Source organism: Petaurus breviceps, unplaced genomic scaffold (assembly GCF_028583685.1).
Source record: "Petaurus breviceps papuanus isolate PSGF00001 unplaced genomic scaffold, PetGlider_PUasm1.0 187, whole genome shotgun sequence".
Lineage (NCBI taxonomy): Eukaryota > Metazoa > Chordata > Mammalia > Diprotodontia > Petauridae > Petaurus > Petaurus breviceps.
The window spans coordinates 2,585,727-2,596,607 of NW_027185799.1; positions in this window are offsets into that span (position 1 = coordinate 2,585,727).

Below are 10,881 nucleotides of genomic sequence, written 5' to 3' on the forward strand. Positions count from 1 at the left end.
TTTGGCAGGTAGATTCCCAAATATTTTATAATGTTTACAGTAACTTTAAATGGGATTTCTCTTTCTATCTCTTGCTGTTGAATTTCATTGGAAATATATAGGAATGCCAAGGATTTATGTGGGTTTATTTTATATCCTGCAACTTTGCCAAATTTATTTATTGTCTCAAGTAGTTTTTTACTTGATTCTCTAGGATTCTCTAAGTATATCATCATATCATCTGCAAAGAGTGATAGCTTGATCACTTCTTTGCCTAATTTGATTCCTTTGATTTCTTTTTCTTCTCTAATTGCTACTGCTAACATTTCTAGTACCAGATTGAATAAGAGGGGTGATAGTGGACACCCTTGTTTCACCCCTGATCTTACGGGAAATGCTTCTAGCTTCTCCCCATTACATATAATACTTGCTGATGGTTTTAAATAGATGCTACCTATCATTTTAAGGAAGGCTGCTTTTTCTAATGTTTTTAATAGGAATGGATGTTGTTTTTGTCAAAAGCCTTTTCTGCCTCTATTGAGATGATCAAGTGGTTTCTGCTAGTTTTATTGTTGATATGATCAATTATACTGATGGTTTTCCTAATATTAAACCATCCTTGCATTACTGCAATAAATCCTACCTGATCTAGGTGTATTATTCTTGAGATAAGTTGCTGTAGTCTTTTTGCTAGTATTTTATTTAGAATTTTTGCATCTATATTCATGAGGGAGATTGGTCTATAATTTTCTTTCTCTGTTTTCTCTGATTTAGGTATCAGTACCATATTTGTGTCATAAAAAGAATTTGGTAGGACTCCTTCTTCACTAATTTTCCCAAATAGTTTGTAGAGTATTGGAACCAATTGTTCTTTAAATGTTTGATAGAATTCACTAGTAAATCTGTCTGGCCCTGGAGATTTTTTCCTAGGGTGTTGACTGATGGCTTGTTCAATTTCTTTTTCTGAGATGGGTTAAGTAATTTACTTCCTCTTCAGTTAATCTGGGCAACTTGCATTTTTGAAAATATTCATCCATTTCCCTAAGATTTTCAAATTTATGTGCATACAATTGGGAAAAATAATTCCAAATTATTGTTTTGATTTCCTCTTCATTGGAGGTAGGTTCACCCTTTTCATTTTTGATACTCAAAATTTGGTTTTCTTCTTTCTTTTTTTTTAATCATATTGACTAAGGGTCTATCAATTTTGTTGGTTTTTTCATAAAACCAGCTCTTAGTTTTATTTATTAATTCAATAGTTTTCTTACTTTCAAAAATTTTAATCTCTCCTTTGGTTTTCAATATTTCTAATTTAGTATTTAATTTGGAATTTTGAATTTGTTCTTTTTCTAGGTTTTTCAATTGCATGCCCAATTCGTTGACCTCCCTCTTCTCTAATTTAGTCATTTATGCACTCATGGATATAAACCTTTCCTAAGAATTGCCTTTAATGCATCCCATGAATTTTGGCATGTTGTCTCATTATTATCATTCTCTTGAATGAAATTACTGATTGTTTCTTTAATTTCTTGCTTGACCCACTCATTCTTTATGATTAAATTGTTTAATTTCCAATTAGTTTTTAATCTGTCTTTCCATGGCCCTTTATTGCATATAATTTTATTGCATCATGATCTGAGAAGGATGCATTTAATATTTCTGCCTTACTGCATAGAATTTTGAGGTTTTTATGCCCTAGAATATGGTCAGTTTTTGAGTATGTGCCATGAACTGCTGAGAAGAAAATATATTCCTTTTTATCATTTTTATTCGGTTTTCTCCAGAGATCTATCATACCTATCCTCTCTAAAATCCTGTTCACCTCCTTAACTTCTTTCTTGTTTATTTTAAGGTTAGATTTATCAAGTTCAGAGATGGGGAGATTGAGCTTCCCCACTAGTATAGCTTTGCTATCTAATTCTTCCTCTAATTCCTTTACCTTCACCTCTAGGAATTTGGATGCTATACCACTTTGTGCAAATATGTTAAGTAATGATATTGCTTCATTCTCGATGGTGTCTTTTAACAGAATATAGTTTCCTTCCTTATCTCTTTTAATTAGGTCAATTTTTGCTTTTGCTTTATCTGAGATAAGCATTGCTACCCTTGCTTTTTTTACTTTAGCTGATTCATGATATATTTTACTGCAGCCTTTTACCTTTACCCTGTGTGTATCCCTCTATTTCAGATGTGTTTCTTGTAAACTGCATATTGTAGGAATATGATTTCTAATCAATTCTGCTATCTGTCTCCATTTTATGGGAGAGTTCATTCCATTCACATTTACAGTTATGATTGTTATCTGTTTCTTTCCCTCCATCCTATTCCTGCTCCTGTTAATGTTCATATTTCCCCCCTTCTCTCTTTTCCCCTTAAGTGTTTTCCTTTTGACCACCACCTCCCTCAGTATTCTCTTATCAGACCAACTCCCTTTTCCTCCCCTTTCCCCTTACTTAATCTCTCCCTACTAACCACCCCCCCCCCCTTCGTAGCCTTTCCCCCTCCTACTGCCTGTAGGATATTTTTATACTTAATTAAGTATGTTATTTCTTCTTCACACCAAGAGTGACAAAAACAAATCTCATGTGAAGCTCCTCTCCCTCCCCTCTTTCCCTCTAAAATGATACTTTTTGCCTTTATTCTCCATAGAGTCCTATGCTTAACTGATTGTTATTCCCTCCTAACACCAGAACCAATGAGGGCATAGCTCATATGATTCCCATCTCCCTCCCTTCTTTTCCTCTGCTATACAGTTTTTATGCCTCTTTGTGTGGCATAATTTACCCTTTTCCACTTCATTCATTCCCTTTCTTCCATTGCAGTCCCTTTGTAGCCCTTAATAAGATTTTTTAAATCGTCATTTTGTGTATTTTATACTCATACCCTCTACTTGTCTATAACCAGTTTGCTCTTATCAGATATCAGGGTGTGTATGTGTGTGTGTGCTTTCCTTGTTTACCTTTCTATGTCACTGTTGCATCTTGTAATTGGAGGTTGAATTTTCCATTGAGTTCTGGCTTTTTTATCAAGAAGGTCTGGAACTCTGCTATATGGTTGAATGGCCATCTCTTTGCCTGGAAGAATATGCTCAGTCTCACTGGGTATGTGATCCTTGGTTGTAACCCGAGCTCTTTTGCCTTGCAGAAAATTGAATTCCACTGCCTCTGATCTTTCAGTGTAGAGGCTGCCAAATCCTGTGTGACACTCACTGTGGACCCTTGATATTTGAATTGTTTCTTTCTGGCCGCTTGAAGTATTTTCTCTTTTATCTGGTAGTTCTGGAGTTTGGCCACAACATTTCGAGGACTTTTCAGTTTGGGATCTCTGTCAGCAGGTGTCTGGTGGATTCTCTTGATTTCTATTTTACCCTGAGGTTCTAGTATCTCATGGCAGTTTTCCTTATTGAGCTCTTGAAGAATGTTGTCCTGGCTCATTTTTTCATCATGATTTTCTGGTAGGCCTATGATTCTCAGATTCTCTCTCCTGCATCTGTTTTCCAGGTCATTTTTTCTTTGAGGTATTTTACCTCTTTTTCTAATTTTTCATTCTTGTTGTTTTGTTTGACTAATTATTGGTTCCTCATAGAGTTATTTGTTTCAATTTCGTTGATTCTAGTTTTTAGCAAATCATTTTCCTTGGTTAATTTTTGGAGCTCCTTTTCCATATCATACACTTTTCTTTTTAGAGAGATGTTTTCTTCATTATAATGTTTTTCTAATTCTGCTATTTTGGTTTTGAGAGAATTATTCAATTTGTCTTCTCTCTGTCATTTGGTTTTCAAAGTTCCTTTTGATCTCATCTAGGAGAGCTTTCTGTGCTTGGGGCCCATTCCCTGTTCTTGTTTCAGCTGTGGGTGTGGAGTCCACATTTGTCTCCCTCTGAGTTTGGTTCCTCCCTCTGAGGATAGTAGGACCCTCGAGTCTTTGTAGTCTGCTTTCTACCCATTTTGAGGCAGGGCCCTAGCCACACCCTTCCTCTAGGGTTCCCAAGCCTTTACTATAGAGGGTTTTGCCCTGGGGCAAGAGTTACTATGTTTGGGTTTTGGAGCAGGTGAGGTTCACTCTGTCATACTGGTCTTTGGAGGTCCTGATAGGGGCTTTTTAATATATATTTTTTAAATTTCTGGGCTATGAAGTGGTAGCCCCAGGAGTGTTTGCTGTCCAGGACAGGGGCCCCTGTATTTGCTTCTTACCTTGCTCTTTCCAGTCCCAGCCCTTTGGTGATAGTCTTGGTAGTGGCCCTTGTGGTTGGTGGGACGACTTGCCTTCCAAGTTGATCAGGCCCCTTCTGGGCCTGCCTCTGAGTCTCATATAGTCTGTCTTTCACAATATATACACTATGGATATGTTTTGCTTAGCTACACATGTACAACCCATATTTAATTGCTTATCTTTCCAGTAAGGGTGGGTGACAAGGGAGGAAGGGAAAAAATCTGCAATTCAAAGTTTTAAAATCAAATGTTTACATATATATGTATACATATACATATATATGCATATATATATAATTATTAATATTATTTTAAATGTAACCAGAAAATAAGGTACCCAGGCACTGGGGCATAGAGATCCACCATGCCCTACCAGAAATTCGGGGAGGGAAGGGGGATGGTGGAAGACATGGTAGAGAGCAGATTGGGGGAGGGCATATTCAGTGAGATCTCTATTTTGGGGAGTGGGTAGTAGAAAAATGGGGAGAAAATTTATAACTAAAAATCCCTTGGAAATGTATGATGTAAACTAAAAAATAAAAAAGAGAGGAAAACTTCTAGCAGTCCTAGAGTATGCTGATTTGATTGAGGGAAGGCTGTGCAAGGTCACTAGCCTCACTTTTTCTTTCAGACCCATCTGCATCCAGTGGCCAGATATTCATCAGGATGACTGGAGATAACCCTCTTTAAGAAGTGAGTCAAGGGATGGCCCCTTTAATTGCCTCCTGAGTCATCTCCAGTCATCCTGATGAATATCTGGCCACTAGATCCAGATGAGTCTGGAGGAGAAAGTAAGGCTAGTGACCTTGCACAGACCTCCCTCACTCAAATCAAAGTCAACTCCAAGTCATTTCATTATTTCTCTCATGCCATGGTCCTCTTCAAAATGAAGGACAAATACCACAACAAACCTAGTTCACTCTGAAGCTCATAGATTAGATCATAATAGGTTCCTGCCCAAGCTCCACTTAATGGCTGTATTTTAGGCCCTTCCAGCTTGTGAATGTTAATGGCAACTGTTTCTGGGGAACCCTTTAGGATCTTCCCCTCCAAGCTTGATTTTTTTTTGATTAAAGGGGCCATCCCTTGACTCACTTCTTAAAGAGGCCTATTTACTTAATGGGCATTACCTCACTCTAAGTGAGTATGTGAAAATGCCTTAGCCTAAAAGGGCCAGGGTCTCCCATTGCATCCTGGGTCATCTCCAGTCATCCTGATGAATTTCCAGTCACTGGATCCAGATGGCTCTGGAGGAGAAAATGAGATAGGTGACCCTGCCCAGCCCTCCCTCACTCAAATCAAAGTCAACTGCAAGTCATGTCATCATTTCCCTGATGTCATGGTCCTCTTTGATAAAAGACAAACACAACGATAACAACAACAGTCTTAAAGAAAAGCTTCCAAAATATGATTTCTAGTAGAAAATTGACAATAATTACATGGCATGTGACAGCATGGATGGGCTGCAGTCAATCTCATTAGGTAGGATTGCCTGCATAGATAAGGTGATTGCTATACTGAAGTAGTGAACCTAAGGGTATGTAGGTGGTACAGTGAATAGAATGCTGGGGCTGGAGTCTGGAAGACTCATCCCCCTAAGCTCAGATATGACCTCAGATGCTAGCAGTGTGACCCTAGGCAAGTCAGTTTCTCATCTATAAAATGATCTGGAGAAGGAAATGTCAAACCACTCTGGTATTTTTGCCAAGAAAATCCCAAATGCAGTCACAAAGAGTTGGACATAACTGAAATTATTGAACAACAAGAAAATATGACCTAAATGACCTAGGCTCAACTAATTTCAAATACTAATGCTGCTGGCTTGAAATTACTTCTTTGTGGGTGGCTAGGTGGTGCAGTGAATAGAGCACTGGCCCTGGAGTCAGAAGGAACTGAGTTCAAATCCGACCTCAGACACTTAACACATAATCTAGCCATGTAACCTTGGGCAAGTCACTTAACCCAATTTCCCTCCAAAAATAAAATTCCTTCTTCTTTACACTGTCTTTCAATAGTCACTAACTCTGACATACCTTAAAAATGAGGCCTTCCTCTTCTGTCTTTGACCCTTGACTTTCTTGTCTAATGATATGAAATTTAGTCTGAAGCCAGGTGTGTCAAATAGCTGATGGTTAAACTGTAGTTCTCTTCAAAGTGTCACCTTTTTTCTTTGATCTTCTTACCCCACTTCCCAATCCTGGGTTTGGCTTAAAGACTGTTTTGCCTTAAGGATGGATAAGCTTTTTAGTAACCCCTATTTCTACTACAGCAGAAAAGCAAGAATTCCCTGCCAGGAGACCAACCCAACTTCTTACTGTTTGTCACTTCTTTCTCAAAATTAAGACCTATACAAACAAGCAAAAATTTTTATAAGTGAGCCATAGAGATTTCTGTAGGGTGTAAAATGATTTAAATTCTTTGATTTAGGGAAAAAAAACATCATTAATGATCATTTAAAAATATAGAGCTCAAATCTCTATAAAACAAACCATGAGGAAGCATACCACTTGCAGTTGTAAGTGTGCCTCCTAGAGTAAGTCATTAGCAATTCATTGTGTGCCATTTTATCATTGGGAACCAGTCTGATTAAGACAGCCTGGAATGGACTTCACAACAGATCACTATTTTTTTTTTTAAGCAATTGGGGTAAAGTAACTTGCTCAAGGTTACATGGCCAGTTATTTCTGGGTGTTGTGCTAAGTATCTGAGCCCGGATTTGATCCCCAGGTCATCCTGACACTGGAGCTGGTGCTCTTACTTGCTGAGCCACCTGGCCACCCCAACAGATCACTATTATGAAGAGTGTGTGGACATGAATAATATTAAAGGCACCAAGAAGTGTAACAAAAATTAAGTGCCTCTTGTATCAGGGTACCTCCGATTATTATTTTTATTTGTAGAGTTTTGCATTCAGTAAATGTCCAGGGCAGCTGATGCTGTAGCTGAACATCATTTCCCTGTAAATGCTTCTGAAATTTTGTAATATTATCATATTTCTGCATCTGGGAAAGGAAAGAAGTTTTGTCATTTGTCTTGCATTTTTGAAGCAGAGCAGTTAATCAGGCCCTTTTCGTACAGGTAGATGGTTGCTTGCTCATCTCAAGTGATAAAGAAATTGAGCAGTTTCCCTTAAAATTCTGAATGTATTCCTATACTGTTGGAAGTGAAAATTACTTTCAGGCACCGATGTTTCAGGGTCAATGAATCATCTACAAATAGAAAGTGTTTCTTTCCCTTCTATCAGGTCATGCCATTTGCTTTCCTTTTATGTTATTGGGGATGGTCAAACATGCCCCAATTGTCTCAACCATCAAGAACTGAACTGAAGCTGGAGATTTTCTTTCTATTAAGTAGAGAATTGAGGCAGTTCTCCAAATAACTCAGGTTTTTTTTTAAAGGGCCTGTAAATTCTTGCCTCAATTATCTAGATATTTCAGTTGAAAGTTTCATAGTTTGAGTTTTCTACATAACAGCCTTGATTCTGTGCTATGCTGTGATAAAAATGCACAGCTGGAGTTTTAGGGGAATTGGAGTAAAATGTACACAATTTACAACTAGAAAAGACCTAGATTATCCCTATTAGCAAAAATTTTTTTGTAAAGGTAGCACTTTCACACAGTAAGGCAGACTAAGTATATTTCCAAGATACTATTGGAATCTTCTTAATTTGTCTCAGCCTTTAAAACATGGATACAAATCTCTGGTCTCCAGGCTAAATCCAGTTTCAAGTTACTGCTAACTGACCTGGGGAGTAAATTCCAAAAGGCAATATTTCTGTTTGGTTGGGAAAATGCACTACTGGGCAGAAGTTTTTTGCCAGACTCTCTTAAAAGGTCACAAGGTTACTTCATTAGAATTTGTGGTTCTATACTTATCTGTGGATTTATTCATTTGTGTCACATTTCTGAGAGTTTTTGTATCCCACTAAAATTTATTTCATTGTACATCATATTCTTTCCCTGTGTATTTGTTTGTCTGTGTATTTCTGTGCGTGTATTTATTTTTGTGAAGCACCAATTGGCTCTGGGCTTATTCTTCCAATCCATACTCCAACTAGCAGACTGGGTCATCAGAACAAGACTACTGTGTCCTCAGAGATATAGGGATAACCCTAAGAAGTGTTGTTTATTAGTATGGCTCAGAAATCCCCATCCATTTTATTTCCCTTCATATTCTTACTACTTAATAAGTGCCCCTACTGTCATCTAACCAATGCCTTAATGTTTTTATTGTTCAGATGTTTCAGTCATGTCTGACTTTTTGTGACCCCATTTAGGGTTTTCTTGGCAAAGATACTAAAGTGACTTGCCATTTCCTTCTTCAGCCCATTTGACAGATGAGGAAGCTGAGGGAAACAAGGTTGGATTATTTGTCCAGGATCACACAGATAATAAGTGTCTGAGACCAGATTTGAACTCAGAAAGATGATTCTTTCTGCTTTCAGACCTGGTACTCTATCTGCTCTACCACCTAGCTGCCAGTGCTGTAATTAAAATCAATTACTCTCTCCTCAATACATATGACCAGTGATTACTAACCTAATAGATATTTGACAATTACATTTGTTAGCTTTTCCTAGGAAATATTTATTGAAAAAGTATAGCAAGTACATAAGTATAGACCAATCTCTCCCAAACCAGGGCATACTATTTCATCCACATGCTCACTTGTCCCATTGTTATCAAACTTAGAACAGTTGCTACAAACATCCGTTCACTCAAGTTTACTTCCAGGTGTGTCATGAATGATGGATGATTCATTCCCTTGCTTGGCGGACAGCTGGCAGGTCTTATCTACCACTTGACCAGGTCAAGCAATTTCCTTCCTCAAGCCTTGTTCCTTACTAATCTCAGCTGTGCCATCTACTAGCAGATTTTGCCATGCACTGTAGTTGCTAGACCTTTTGTGACTTTTCTGACCTTTGAAGTTTGTGTGGTCATAATCTTGTCTGTTCTATCTTTAATACTCCTTTACCTAGGATTAGAAAAGAATTAAGACAACAGGGGACAGAAGACATATAGGAACTATGCATTCACTGCCTTATGGTAGCTAGATAGGTAGTAAATAAGGCAGCTGCTGCTGCTGCTTCCTTTCTCCCCACCCAGAAGTTAACAGCATTTCTTTTTCTCTATGCTTAAGCTACCAGTGTGGGAATGGAATGAACCACATCGATTCCATTTTGCAATTCAATTCTGGATCTAGCTCAGTTCTTTTTCTATTCAATTTTGGATTTAGTTCAACTTCTGTTTTGTGAGAAAACTTCATTCAGTTATGAAAATTGTGAGAAAATTTTGTTGCATCATTTGAGCCTACCTTTGCATGACTGAGAAGATGGGCTATTTGTACCTTTTGCTTAGAGACCCTTAACTAAGGCCTAGGTTATGCTGACTAGAAATACAGTCATTCAAAGATTAAAACAAGGAATTTTCTCACAATTGAACATATCAAGCAACCCATATATCTTATTTGAAAAACTGACCCTATATTCATTAATGAACTGTTGTTGCCATGTTCCTTGATTGAATACATATACTCTGGGGAGTTGTGACTGTTCATGTTTTTCCTCCCAAATTGGAAAGTCTCTAATTTTTTCTCCAATTGGAAATCAGATTACCTAATTTTTTTATCCTGGTTAATTGTTTTCTTTTATCTGGTCTTATTTCATTGTTTTTAATGCATAAAAATCTGCCTCACCTTGTTTTGGGGGTCCATTGCCAAAACTGAGGAAGCATGCTCTCGATTTGTTATGCAATTTATATGCATTGCTTAATAAATCTATATGCTCAGAAGTGAACTTTTATTTCCTCAGTTATTTCATATTCCATCTGCCCCTTAAGGGACAGAGAGTTCTTGTTTTGAGAAACAGCCTGGATATCAACACATGCTCTAAATTGGGTGAAAAAAAGGCCTGTCTCTTCCATCATACATTTCTAGAAGTAGATTCACCAACCCTCCATGTCTATTATCACAGGCAGAGAATATTGCAGGGTCAACATATTTGGAATTTCTCTTCCCATTACTGAGTCACCTCTGTTACATGAGTAAAGAGTCACACGGGGATAGAATTTAGAGCTGGAATTTGGATTCCATCTAATCCCTAACCCTCATTTATAGATACGAAGTCCACATAAGTACACAGTCCATAGTGGTACTCACAGCTCTCAGTGTAAAATAAGTCATTTACCCAAGGTTTTACCGAAAGTAAGTAGAAGAGCTAAGATGATAATCTACATTTTCTGCTTTTGAATCCAGTGTTCTTTCCTTTATCCTGTGCCTATGGTCTATTAGTTGTAGGGATAGGTAACTGTGGGCTAAGCAAGAGGAGAATTCATAGCTCTGGGGAGTGTGAATTTCACTTACTGATTTATAATAGGAGAATCAGGACCTATCTATCTACCAACAAACTAGTCACATAGTCAACTGTTTTTTTAGAAGCTACTTCAGAGACAGAAGATACAAAATGGTTTGCAGCTTAGAAGAGGTATACAATATTAGAAAGAATGATGAAGAGCATTGCGGCTTGTTGCAGGGTCTGCTGTAATTGTAGCTGCCTGACTCGGGTACAGCATTGCAGCTCCTATTTCTGCTGGTAGCACAATGGTCACTACCACTTCCATATCTCTTTATGATACATATTATTGGAAGATGAAATGGGTATAATGAGCTTCTTGGGTGGTGTAGTATCTTGTCGA